This window comes from Akebia trifoliata, chromosome 15, assembly GCF_017979445.1.
Source record: "Akebia trifoliata isolate Shusen 1 chromosome 15, ASM1797944v1, whole genome shotgun sequence".
Taxonomy (NCBI): Eukaryota; Viridiplantae; Streptophyta; class Magnoliopsida; order Ranunculales; family Lardizabalaceae; genus Akebia; species Akebia trifoliata.
Genome location: NC_141389.1, coordinates 21,461,234 through 21,472,105, shown reverse-complemented (window position 1 = coordinate 21,472,105; position 10,872 = coordinate 21,461,234). Strand labels below are relative to the sequence as shown.

The window sequence follows — 10,872 nt, the reverse complement described above, 5'->3', positions numbered from 1 at the left end:
AGACGCAATGATTGCGAGTTTGATAATTGTATTAATGTCACTTTGAATATTGTTGACATGAGAATCATAAAAATTAAACATGATTCGTAGACTTATAGAATCATAAAACTTGGTAAAGTTGGATAGAATACCTCGAATTTTTAATTCATATCTCGAGGAAAATCAAATAGTAAAATTTTGAGAAAATTCTAAAAGTGGGACTTAAAGTAAAACTTTAAGATTTTTTCTGTTCACTTTAAATGAAATTTGACCTCACCATTGGATTAAAATTGGTCGAAAATTATGTTTTAGTCTGTAAACATGCTCAAATTCTAGTTCGAACGAAAATGTTGCAAAATCCTCGATTTTCAAATTGGATAGGGTTAAAAAATTGAATTTTTGTTAGAGCAAGAATTGAAAGAATTTGATCACACCATTAGGTCCGCAACGAAAAATTATAAGAAATGAAGTATTCACTCATTAGTTTCAGAGCTCGAAAAGTCAAATTATTGTCAAAAATATAAACAACTCAAAAAATACTGATTTCGTCCTAATATTTTTATATAAAGAATTCTTAGATAAATTTTTTATTTCATTATCTTCCTCAACCTGTCAAATCAGTAGCAACATACATTTTTTTTAAACATTGGTTTTAAGCCAACTTAATCCACAATTTTGTCATAAATGGGACTCCATCGATACTCGACGAAGAAGGAAAAATTGTCTGCGACGTCGAACTCTACAAACCCAACCCATTACTTTCTCTCTCTCTCTCTCTTATTTTTCATCAAAAATTAATCGAAACATAACGTGGGTTTCGATCCTTTCAATCTACGATTTCATCAACTTAAAGTCAAAGCCGTCATCCATCGAAGAAGGAAAAAGGACGTCGTCGTCGAGATCTTCAAAACTACTTGGTCCATTTCAAAAATCAGCTGTGTACATTTGTAATTTGCCTCTATTTTTACGTTGGTTGCTTCAATTTCTATGCACATTCTTCAATTCTAACTACCAAAGAGTGGTAGGGACTTATGATCCTTACTAGTAATCGTAGATTTTGAAAATGCATTTAGGATTTTTATTAATCTTTTGATTTTATTTCAAAACATAAGATTTTCTTCGTTTATTTTAAATTCATGCGAAATATATGTATTGGATGTGATTAATTTTCTTTTATAATAAATTATATGTGGGTGAGACATTTCACCAAATTATTTCCACCAGTTTGATTTTGTACCACTACTTGGACCCCGTTTTAATTCAATTTTTGTAATTGTTCAATTTAAATGATAAAAATAAATTTTAAAATTGAAAAATAATTTGATATTAAATGAATTGAGATTGATTTGATAAATATTGAAAAATGTGGATACTACAAAAAAAGAAAAAATGATGAAATGGTAAAATGTCATAATCACACCCAGGGATGATATTTGCATTTTACATTGTGATGATATGTGTGGGTTGATGAACAAATATTCAAGGTTAATTTACTTTATGTTGTCACGAGATAACTTGCATGTTTATTTATTTTCTGTTAACATGAGGTACTGTTTAAATTTATATACTGTTATTTAATTTAGCTCGGGTGAGCACAATTGCAAGGTAGGAAACTGGATATCTATTCTCAACTCTATAATGTTAATTTCTTATTTATTTTTAAAGAAAAAAATATATGTATATGTTGCTATTTTGTGAAATGTTAAAAATCTTATGAATACCTGAAGAGATAGCTTATCATATCATCCGGAGTGATATACTATCTTGAGATATACGATAGGGATAACCAAACTCATACGTGATAGGAGACGAGTATAAGAATAACATTACAAATGGTATTCAGGTTTATTCATTTCTATCTTTTTCAATAAACGTGTAAAGGTGGTTGTACACGAGTGAGGATATATAATGGGAATCACATGCACGCCTAATAGGCATAGATAAAGATGGCCAGTCGGTGATCACTAATAATCTATAATAGTCAAATATCTTGACACGTCGAAAAAAAACCCATTGCTTGTGATCACATCAAACGGCCAACCTGAGTTGGAGAAATAGTCAACCAATCGTGGTAAGTTGTAACTATTGATCACAAAATTAGGAACTAATGGTATGATTCCACATTGGTGAATCATTGAAAAATGATGTCTCGACTAGGAGTTATCCAATCGTAGAATTCCAACTCTCTAATTCTACTACTTCACCATTGTGTATTATATATCTGTTGCATTATTTTAAATTATAAAATGAAAATCATGTTTATTGTTTCAAGTTTATCCATTAGAATTGTACATAAAAAAGAAAATGTTATAGTATAAGTATCGTTGATTGATAAAATGTGAATTTTAACTATTTAGTTTCTCATCCCTGACTATATGTACTAGTTAATCGTAGTTTATCCTGTAAAACTTTACATGTATTGAAATGATTGAGAATACTACTCGTTCATGTTATGAGAGGTTATTAGTCAGAATTGTTTGTTTTCCTACTATGTAACATTTATTGCTCACCATTTCCTTCTCTATTTTTTTAGTTTCAGATTTTGCACTTAATGATGGTAGTGTAAAGTATGTCAATGAGGATTATCCAGTAGGTCAGATAGACGATCAGAGTCCTTTACCTAGTAAGCAATGGAGTTATAACACTAGTCATGTCATTTCGTTCAAGTTGTATTATAAATTTTGGTTAAGCGTTAGGATTTTGTTAGAGAAATGAGTTTATGTAGAATCTTGTATATTATTTACTTCCTCAACACTCTATTCTACCTTACATTGTTAGCTGTATATAGACTTCCGATGTTATTCTAGTTTTGGTATATATATATACATGATATTATGTATATTGTTTATTAGGTGAAATAAGTATTTGAGTGTCTTGGAATGCTAACATAAACCAAAAAAATCATGCCGAAATTTTTAAGTGCCACCTAGTACCTCAAGATTTGACATAGGATTTTGTGTTAATGTTTTGGGGGCATTACATCAGATATGAACTTCAATTAAGTGTTTTGGTAAGTAATTGGATTGGAAAATTCAAGTTAAGCGCTCATAGTGCGAATAGACTCAAATCCGTATAACGTTGAGGTTGACGAACTCTTGAGGAGATCCACCATAGCATGTAAGACATACTATATGTGCTATTTATTTTTTGACCTATTTTTACCTATATGAGTAGTGAATGATTCCTTATTTTCTTACTGTGTGAGTATATTGAATAATTAGGTGATTATTGTGTCTTTAGTGACTAATGATTATGTTGTAAAGTAGAAGTTAATGTTTATTGACTCTAGCATGTTACCTATGATTAGGATTGATAAAGTCTAATGGAACATGATTGGGAAAAAACTTAACTAAAACTAAGCAACATGAGGGCTTGAGAAAAATTATTTAGCATCACATTCTAATGATTAATTATACACAATGACTAGAGCTTATGCCGGCACTGATATTTCTACTTTCAAAAGTTTTTTTTTATGTTATTGTACATTCAACTAAATGTACAGATTTACAAATTATTTTTTTTTTTTTTTTAAAAAGCTTGTGCATTGTATACAAAGTTGAACATTGTTCTGAGCATGGGTTCATGAGGGTTTGAAAAATGTTCAATCCGATATGGGCAAATAAGTTTAGGGCATATGTGAGTTATAGGAAATGAGATGTATTTTGTCAGTTAGATAGAAACTTGACATAATGCTCTCTACGAAAGACAAACTCCCGTTGGTCGCACATTTTATTCCCTTGTATGAAGAACATACTTGTATAACTTGAGATGAGGAGATGATTGTTGAGTCTCACCATGGACGAGTGGGAGATGTTGGTTATTTGAGCGTCCATGTGGACCCAACTCATTTTGTCATGTACAAGGACTCCTCTTAGAGTTAGAGTTCTAGTGAGATTGAGTCCCCATTGTATTAGGAGATTGCAATCTCTTTACCTATTTATCCCTATAAATAGATGATGATAAGTACGTGAAATACAATAAAAAATATATATAAAAAAATCAAATGTTCTCTCTATTTCATCTCCTCTCTAAGTTTGATAGATTTTTTGGGTTTATGTTGAATACCTTAGGATTTAAGGCGTGGAAATAATCGTGATTGCTCTAGAAGTGTCAACATGACGGGTATTTGATTTTTCGATCTCCGACGATCAACTATCGACTTTACGTGACACGATTTTAGTTTTGGATCTCCACTGCATTTAAAAAGTGCGCTCCCTAAAAATCCTAATGATATCTATTATTTATTATATTATATTACCTATATAAAAAGAGGATTCATCATACAACTTTTTATCTTGACAAAAATAACATTTCGCTTCTTACAAGTTCCTTTTACATAATTTGCCTCTTCAACTTCTTTGCAAATCCTAGACCATATACTTTTCATCTTTATGGCCTCCTTACTCTTCTAAACCCTCTTCGCCTTCTTCATCTTCTCTTATTTTATGTCGAATCTGAAACATCTACCCATTTTAAGTTGTTTTCATTGGATCAATGCATGAATCACATAAAGTCTAAATGATTGATGAAATTAGCAAGGGCAACAACGTAGACCTCAATGAGAAGAAGTACCCATTCCTTTTCTATCTTCGGAAGTGGGAGAATTTGATGGAATCAGCAAAGGCGGTGGCCGAAGAGTCTGTATTGGAGGATAAAGAAAGATTGCTTATATGAAGAACAAAATTTATATTTTTTTATTTGTTTTGGGAACTTCAATGATGGCTTATGTGAAGAAAAACATGTTACCTCCCTCTTTAGTTTCCAATCTACAACAAGTTTTAATTAAGAGAAAGGGTTAAGAAAAAAAGAAATCAAAGAACACAGAAGAATCTTCTGAAGCTTCTTCTTCTTCTTCTCCTTCAGATGTTATGCGTGTGAATACAGAGAAAGATTACTCGAAACTAGTAATTCTTGACTTCTTGTGACCAATGGGGATGGAATCGAGTGCTTTGGTTCTAGAAGGCCAATACAGTATTCATGTTTGTGTTCCACAATCGTGGGTTCTCTTTATTTTTATCTAATAATTTTCTATTTTTCTGTTGATTTTCCATCTGGATTTCAACTTGTTCAAAAAATTTGTTCTTTTTCAATCTATGACCCTTGAGTTCTCTTTATTTTGGTTTTTTTTTTCTTTCTTTTTTTTTTTTTTTTTTTTTGGGGGGGGGGGGGGGGTTCTTATTCAATTTGATGATTATTATTATTATTATTATTATTATTTTGTTCTATTTTTTAATCTATGTTCCTTGGGTTATCTTTAGTTTGAAGAATTTTTTATTGGTTTCTAATCCTTTTTTCTTAATTTTTTTTGTGTGGTTTTGATTCAATTTGATTATTTGTTATTGGGTCACTCGGTGGCTCTTGGTGAAACCCTGGTTGCGAGCTCCGTTGAAATTAGTGGTGCCACAACTTATGGAGTTTTTGCTAAGACCACATTTCTACATTTGTATTTTTTTAACGCAATCATGATGAAAAGGTCTTTTACTATACTCCTTTTCTCCCTTCAAGATTGGTTGTTCCGTTTGTGTTATGTTAACAAATTTGCGATAATGGGTAATTCTACAATGTGTAATGTTAACAAGTTGTTCCTTTTCTCCTTTAAAAATTGAGTAATTCTACATGGGTTTTTGCGATAATTAACAAATTTTTAATAGTAATTGGTTTCGGTTGTTGTAGTTGTAGGAGAGAATTTTCTCGAGATGATAGCCCCCGAGTCTGTTTTGGAGGAATTTAACTCCATGGATGAATCACATGGAGCTCGGATCGATTTATACTGCAAGTAAGGTGGGAAAATCCCTTAGTGGTGGATGAGGCAAAGAAATACGGTTATGATAATGCTTGGACCTCTTGGTTATTCCTCCCATTCAAGACTCATTCAAAAAAAGACTACTATAATGCAAGAGTAAGAAATTGAACTTCAATTTCAATGTCTAAAAACACTTTGTTTTGCTTATGTTCTTATTTGTTTAATATAATTATAGAATATTTGAGTTGCTTGGATTACTTTGTTTTATGGCTTTTAAATGCAGAAAAGAAAGTGGAGAGTTTGACCATAGATGTGGAGACTCAAAGTATTTATCTTTGTTCAAGCAGTCTCAGCCCCACTTCAACACCATCCATCAAGGAAAGTTCACTAAAGCTTTGAAAGAATGAAGGTGGAGAATCACACAATTCTTGTACTAAATCCAAGTCAGAGGAAGAGACATGTCCATCAAAAAAAATTCCGGTAAATATTATTCGATTTTATTGGTTAGAAGTATATCAGATTGAAGCTATTTTTTTGTTGCCCTTCAAATAGTGTTTGATGAAATGCTTTGAGGGATGTATTCTTGTGGTTAGTCATAATTGTTGGATCAACCAATATTGGATTCTAGAAGTGTGTTTCAAAACCATTTCCATTTTTTAATAATAATCTTGTTCTTATTTTAGTCTCTTTGGATTTTGATTTTATTTGGATCTTACATCAATCGGTTCTTACCTAAGCAAGCCATCGATGTAAGCATTTTAATGGAAATTTTTTCTTTGGTTCTTATGTTTATAATTCATGGATCCTTGGTAAAATCTAATTCCTTCTAAATTAGTATAGTTCTAAATAATTTAATTATTTTGCTTGTTTGTGTATATGTCATAAGCTCATAATTTACTACCCTTCCCCAAGTATTCGATGAAATGTTTAAAGGATTTTTTTTCTTTTTGTGGATAGTTATAAGAAGAGAATTTGATTTTAAAAAATAATCTATTACAAAACTATCTTTCTATATCTGCTCCAAATAATGTTATTCTTTATAAGGTATTGTAAATATTCTTTGTGGTCTTTTATCTTGGTTATGTAACTTGTTTTCTGCCCAATTGAATTGAAGAAACTAAGGTCAAGATTGGAGAAATAGAAAAAGTTAATATTTGCGTACTTTCTATGCATAGCACACATACAAGGTGGTTGTTGTGACCCAATTTTAGTGGCTTTTCAATTCTACTCATCAAAGATTGTAATGTGTGAGAATGCTCTCTTCTTTCAAATGAATGGTGTTGCATCCCGTTCAATCTAGTACAATTTTGGAATGGCATTGCAGTATTATTGTTCTCAAGATGCACTCCTTCAACATGTGGCCCTATTTTGCTTCCATGGTCAAGTTTAGACTATTTGGTGGGTAAGCTTGAAGATTGGATATGACCTTAATTAAGCGATTAGTTGACATTGTAGTCATCATGTTAAATATGGTTAAGTTTCATGTGACTAGGTTATTGGGTTTTATTTCATTTAGTGCTCTAAGAAAATTTTCCTCCAATTTTCCTTAGGCGAAAAATTGAAGAAACTGTTCATCTGCATAGTCACAAAATTCATTGATTTTTCAAAAAAAAAAATTCTGAATTAGAGGTTAGCCGATTAAATCTGTGAATTGTTGAGTTAGTCGATCCTCAACATTTTTACCCTTCGCATTCAAAACCTTATTTATCTTTTTCATCAAGAAGAAGATAGGGTTTTAGAGAGGTTAAAGATGATGGGTTTTGGTAACAAACCTAAAAACATATTTTGTATAATCTCCGAACTTAGCCATTTCTTTTTTGTTGCTAAACTTACTCGAATTTATCCAAATTAACCAAATTGAATCTACCAGGAAATTACTGAATCCAAACTTTGTTATTAAGCTCATCTGTGTGTACTTAGGTAGTTTCTGAGCATTTGAAGCCTACCTGTAAATTAGCTTTGTGATTGATATCTTCTCTTCTTTAGATGTTTTTCAGGTAGATATACCAATTAAATACCTTTCCTTTTTCTTAGAAGGCGATGCTGAGCTAAAGCATGTAAGGGAGGTGAAATCACTCTCAGATAGTGCTATTATAACTTATTGTCCTTGTTAAAGTGTGTAATGTCCTATGCTTTGACATATACAAAATGCCAATCTTACACAACACACAAGGATAGATGAACAAATTATATTTCTATTATTATTTTCAAAAGCATTTTTCAGGAATATGGAACTGAGCATATATTAACAGATGAGGCCCCTATTGAAGAATTGACGCATATAGTGGAATGACATTGCAAGGCCCAAGCTTTTGTGACTGATCAGATAAGCACCTATTTTGTGAAAATTTAGCCAAAGATGCAATTCAAATGAAAATTTTACTTTTGAAGGGATTTTGGAGCCCCAACAAAAGTAGATTGAAAACAAATTGTTTGATTCCTACTCCTAATCCTTCTTAAAATTTGTCATCATCATCAAAGCCTTGTTCTAAAGGTTTGGTTGGCTAAATGAATCTTTTTTTGTTTTGTTTTTTCCCATTCAGTTATGTCTAGAGTCACCACTTTCGTTAAAAAAAAGTGTGTTCATATCTACTTTAACTACCTAAACTCACGTTATTTTGGGTCTTCCTCGTGATTTTTTAGAATCTTTTTTATAGGTATGGAGTTAGTAGTTAGCAAATGAAATTGGGTTCAAGGGAATTTGAACCTAAGACATGGGAACAATACTCCACACGTCTTACAACTTAGCTAACTTGGGGTTGCAATTAGCATTCGTTGACCGTGTTCAAAGCATCTCAATTGATTTTCTCTTAGTATATTGCCTATTGGAGCTACTAATACATTCTTTTTCTTGAATTAGTTTGTTTCTAATTTTATCTTTATTAGTCTTTCCACTCATCCATCTCGGCATCCTCATATTTGTTATGCACAAATCTATTAACATGATGCTTCTTGACCACTCGAGATTCAACTCCATAAAGCATAGAATGTGTTACTTCCATTTTATAAATTTTATCTTCTAATGTGTTTGTATAATAGACATGAGACAATGAAAACGCTTATTTCATGTTATTCAAACCATCAATTTTTACTGGACCTTCCTTTTTTTAGGTGTCAATACTAAAGTTCAACCTCATATTCCGTCTTGGTTCTACTCATAAATCTTAAATTTATGATAAAACAAAGAACATGAGAAGGGTAACTTGTGCTCTACTACTGAAAAAGTTATCATGAGTTTCTCTTTTTCTTATTCCTTTGTGTTTTCATCCAGTATTTACTTCTTTTAATAATATTGACAATTTATATTCATGAAAAGGCAATGTAGAGCTGTTATTGGCCTCCCAACTTCTACTTATTACACCCCAATTTCTTAAATTATTTATCATTGCCCAATTAAAGATTAAAACACACTCTTTAAACATCACAAAGGTTTGGCTCAAATTATAATCTCATTGTTACAAAACATTAGAACTCTCATTCAAACAATTTCAATAGTTGTTTACAATTATGATTGATCTTTTTAATTTTTGTTTGCCTCTATCATGTATGGAGCCATTAGGATCTGAAGAAATATCTTATAAGATAAGTAGTAGAAGAGAAATTGTACTATTACACATTGGAATAACCCCATCTATTTTTTGTTATGTAACATAAGTTCATATTCTACCATAAAATACCAAGTCTCCATTGAAGTTTTCATTTTGCACTTCTTCAAGCAGGCTAGAATAGTAATGGATATGATACTGTAATTATTTCTCAGTGAGGGGCTAAGAATCTCAGTATTTGTCTTGGAATCACGAGTTGACTACTTATTTTCAGAAGTAGCATTTTAAAAATTTTATAAAAGTTTTTATTTGTTTTTCAATGTTTAAATTAGGACTCAAATACCTTGATGAGTAAAATTGGATTCCCTTTTGCATGGCTAATGTGTCTTAAATTTCAGTATTTCTCTTTCCATCAAACATCAGGTTTATCCAGATACCAATATTATAATTTATAATATGCTGCTATTGGTTCTGATTTTTATTTTCAGAACATGCTTCTACAAGCACCTCATAGTCTCAATTCGTTGATCTATAGCTAAGGTGAAAGTATTTAAGAAATGTTTGGTCATGCATTTTGCAGGAAAGGCAACTATAATAACTATTGGGGGCCTTGTCCTAATTGCGGTGGTGGAATCAACTATAGAGAATTTGTTGTAGGTGGTCCTTGTCATGGCATACCCTCCGCTGCTATAGTATTTATACCATTTTCTTAGTTACATCTTTCCCTATATGTAAGATAGTTTTTGGAGGCAAGATCTATTGTAACTTAAACTCCTACCCCTAGCTTGTAAATATTATTCTAATTTATTGGTATAGTATTCTTTTGTATGACCATTAAGATGTGCTTGCCTAAGACCAACTGGTTTAACTACTCGATAATGATCCCTCAGATGTTTGTCTATGCTCTTAATTATTTCTCACTCCTAAAGTTTTTTCAATCTTAAAGTTCTCTCGGTCATGAAAACAACATCCAAAGCTACTGGATGCTATATGCTTTATTCTGTTGGCTATTTGTGAATGGACTCTCCATTGGACTAAAGGGTGCAACCATTGTCAAAGACCTTAGATGGTTCATTATTGTTTTCGCTCAAGTTGTTTATCCCACATCTTGATGTTTCCATGAATCATGTAAGGGCTTTTACTTTTCCCAATTTAAATCTTTGATTATATTGTAACCCCACTATCCTCATTCGTAATGTTGTGGTATGTTGTTTTGTGTGCTTTGTAGAAGACCTAGAACAATTTCTAGCTTTGGTCCATTTTTTCTTGACCTTGTGTGTTTTGCAGCTTAGATACTTTATATTACACAAGTTATTCTTTCTCCAAACTTACTTTTTCATGTATATGTGTAGTTTGACTTCCTCTAAATTGTTTGTTCCATTTATTACTCTTCCAAATATTTAAATATTTTGAATTGTTATGCATTGGGTCGTCAATGAATCTTTTAATTTTTAATTCAAACTTGGCCATTTAATTGGGTTTAAGAGTTGGATTTGGATTTATTCTAATTGATAAGGTCTAGTAGTTATTTAGAGTATTTAGTATGAACTTTGTGTCTACTTTGATATGTATATTGTAGTATTTGAACTCAATTGAATTAATAAT

The 10,872-nt window shown here is 31.4% G+C and overlaps 1 long non-coding RNA gene across 1 annotated transcript; it reads left to right on the top strand.

Moving 5' to 3' along the window:
- The first annotated feature begins 5,262 nt into the window (after positions 1–5,262).
- On the top strand, positions 5,263–10,620 carry LOC147384589 (uncharacterized). Its single transcript, XR_015172418.1, has 3 exons — positions 5,263–5,878; positions 6,006–6,202; positions 9,848–10,620. It is a non-coding gene; the product is annotated as an uncharacterized LOC147384589 (long non-coding RNA).
- Positions 10,621–10,872: the final 252 nt, after the last annotated feature.